The 3,380-nt window shown below is 45.2% G+C and overlaps 1 long non-coding RNA gene across 1 annotated transcript; it reads left to right on the top strand.

Annotated features, from left to right (window-relative positions):
• Positions 1–466: 466 nt before the first annotated feature.
• LOC307205273 lies at positions 467–2,985 on the top strand. Its single transcript, XR_013833967.1, has 2 exons — positions 467–587; positions 2,123–2,985. It is a non-coding gene; the product is annotated as an uncharacterized lncRNA (long non-coding RNA).
• The last annotated feature ends 395 nt before the right edge of the window (positions 2,986–3,380 follow it).

Here is a 3,380-nt window from a genome sequence, read left to right as displayed (position 1 = left end):
TTGCTGTTATTTTGGGTCACTTTGCGTTGTGGAAGAACTAGGAGTATGACCCTATCCCATTGTGTAAAACATGAGTTTTGTGCTGCAATTAAATGTTTGAATACCACTTCTCATGGTTTTTGGACTGAGCAAAAATATGCTGCGTAGAGGTGGGAGATCCTCCTCCCAAAATGGTTAGGGTTAGACGCAAGACATTCCTTCTTCCTTCTTCTGTATATTCTAAAATAAGTTTGCAAAAGGGTGCTACAATGTCTGCTCAGAAGGAGGCCTCACTGAGATCAGCTGCATTTGCAGGACCGTGGAGAAGGCATTTCAACCTAAATAGTGCATTTCCCCAAACAAGCTCAGGGGTTAACATGATGATGCAGCATGTTGAACAAGGAAGGAAAAATTAATTAGATTAATTCATTTAAACATGTGACAATTAAAGGTCTGAAGATTAATTCTTACTGTAATTCTTGGAAGTGAGATGAGTGTTTTCCTCTAGGCACAATGACGGACCATATAAAAGGAGCTCTCTCACAATGGGCTACTTCAGAAACATCTGAAACTCCGAAAGCATCCCATCGGATCCAGTAGAAAACCAGGTAATTCCTTGCATGCTCACAGGCTTGATGGAGACTGAAATATCTCTTTTCTCTGAGGGCTTCTAAATATCAGGCCAGCTTCATTTATCTTGCTGCATATTACAAGGAATGAAATGTTGAAGGGACATGGCAAGTTCCTCCACGGAGAAAAATCTAGATGAGTGTTTCAGCTGAGCTCTGGTGTCCAAATGCATCTGACGGCTTCTGAGTGTCCTGTTGGGGTTCTAAACTTGTTGAAGAAACTGTCTGTAGAGTGGACACAGCTTGAAATTTTTAGATAATGGAGTTCCCATCAAATGTTGCCTAAAGAATTTTGGAGGGTCACAGGAACCAGGGGGCAAAAGCAGGCAGAGCAATAAATGCACATTTCCCCTTTCTACTGTAGCTCCACTTTGGGTGAAAGATTCCTGTGTTGCAGAGAGTTGGACTAGACTTGGGTCTCCAGCTGTTTTTGGACTAGACTTGGGTCTCCAGCTATTTTGGGAACTGTATTGGGAACAGATGGAGGCCCAAGTTTGGGAAACACTGGACTAGATCATGGGTAGGCAAACTAAGGCCCGGGGGCCAGATCCGGCCCAATCACCTTTTCAATCTGGCCCGCGGATGGTCCAGTAATCAGTGTGTTTTTACATGAGTAGAATGTGTCCTTTTATTTAAAATGCATCTCTGGGTTATTTGTGGGGCATAGGAATTCGTTCATTCCCCCCCCCCCCAAACTATGGTCTGAGGGACAGTGGACCGGCCCCCTGCTGACCCTCATGGTTCCTTCCAACTCTACAATTCTATGATTCTAGTATCTACACAAACTCACAGGTCCCTCTCTAATCTTCCATACAGACAATTATGTGATGTTAAAATGAGTGGATAGGACTGGAAATGTAAATTTTAGCTTGGTGCAGGAGGCACGTTTCTACAACCACTCAACCACTCATTTTTATCCTCTATCCAGGGAGTCAAGAGGCATTATCAGAGCTCAAATTAACTCTCTAGTCAAGCCAAAACATGGGAACGCATGCAAAGCATGGTCTGTTAGGGGCATGGTCTGGGGAGAATAGGTATGGTTGGCGGGAGAGAGATCTGGAGACTTCGCTGTTCTCATCTAGGCAAATAAGAGGCAGTATGAGATTTCAAGGACACATTTCAGAGGTGTGCCAGTAGAGAATAGCCTTGGTTTGGGAGAGCTGGTTTGTCTTGGGAAGAGTTTTGAGTGCCAGGAAGAAAGTAGAAGAAGAAGAGGAGGAGGAGGAGGAGTTTGGACTTGATATCCCGCTTTATCACTCCCCTTAAGGAGTCTCAAAGCAGCTCACAATCTCCTTTCCCCTCCTCCCCCACAACAAACACTCTGTGAGGTGAGTGAGGCTGAGAAACTTCAGAGAGAAGTGTGGTTAGCCCAAGGTCACCCAGCAGCTGCATGTGGAGGATCGGGGAATCAAACCCGGTTCACCAAATTACGAGTCCTTGTGCCTCAGGTTTCCCATCTCTCTTTTAACCCAGTTTTTTCAACCTATAACCTCTCTGCCACAATGTTATTACAGATCTACCCCAACTGTTCCAAGATGTCTCTGCTGAATAATGGAATCCTGTTGGAGGACTTCTCTAACCCAGAAGACGACTCCTTCTGTCAGTACCCTGGCTGCTATCCACCCTATCAGCGTCCTGGTTGCTACTATCCTTGTGGTTCCAAGTTGGGCCCTGGCTTCGGCTTCCCATGCCCCCCAGGGTACCGCCCCATCAAGGCCTGTGTCCCCTTCTATCCCCGACCTTCTTGGCCATGTCCTCCAGGAACCTACCCCAGGAAGGTGTGCGTCCCCTACCAACAATATTACCCTGGTCAGTGCTGGCCATGTTAAGCTTGGACGCAATACTGACGGAACATCTAGGAAAGAAGACGTGAGATTCTAACCCTTGGCTGAATAGATGGACACAGTATTCAGAAATGCTTAGTGCTCCAAAGATCCCACTGTTCGACCAGTGGGGTTTGTGAGGGCTCCAAACCTCTGCTAACAATCAATATGGCATTTTGACTGTGTTCCTTTGCTGGCCCAACTCTGCATGCTTATTTTCAACAATAGGCTCCTGTTTCCCGATTACATCTGCTGCCTTACATTCCAACGACTAATGATGCACCAGGACCACCTGAATGAGGTATTATAGCTGTGATTGGCTGAAAGATGCTCATCCTACAAGGCCAAAGGGAAGATTGGAGGTCAGCTCTGTTGTTGTTGCCTTAGTCCACAATGATGTGTCAACTTGGTCTTTGCAATTTCCGGCTCCAAAGAGATGATATCGGATAATTTCCTTTTTAGCGGTCCATGTTGCATTGATATGCGATGGGCTATTTCCACCATCTCCTTTCCTGCTTTTTCCTCATTAAAACCTTCTATGAATCATAGAACAATGTTGTGTTGTTTTCTTCATCCTCCTTTCTCATACACATTGAAAAGAATGGAAATAGCTAACATAGTTGTACAGTCGTACCTTGGTTTTCAAACACCTTGGTTCTCAAACTTTTTGGCTCCCGAACGCCACAAGCCTGGAAGTGACTGTTCCGGTTTATGAACTATTTTTGGAAGCTTAAAGTCCAAGAGGGCTTCCATGGCTTCCAATTGGTTGCAGGAGCTTCCTGCAGCCAATCAGAAGCTGCTTTTTGGTTCCCAAATGTTTTTGGGAACAGACTTTCTGGAACAGACTTCCAGAATGGATTCCATTTGACTTCCAAGGTACGACTGTATTCTTTTCAATAGATCTCCTCTGAGCACAACTTGGTTTGGTACAACATCTTGCATTCCAGGA

This window comes from Podarcis cretensis, assembly GCF_951804945.1.
Source record: "Podarcis cretensis genome assembly, chromosome: 16".
NCBI classification, from domain to species: domain Eukaryota; kingdom Metazoa; phylum Chordata; class Lepidosauria; order Squamata; family Lacertidae; genus Podarcis; species Podarcis cretensis.
This window is presented reverse-complemented; position numbering and strand designations above follow the sequence as displayed.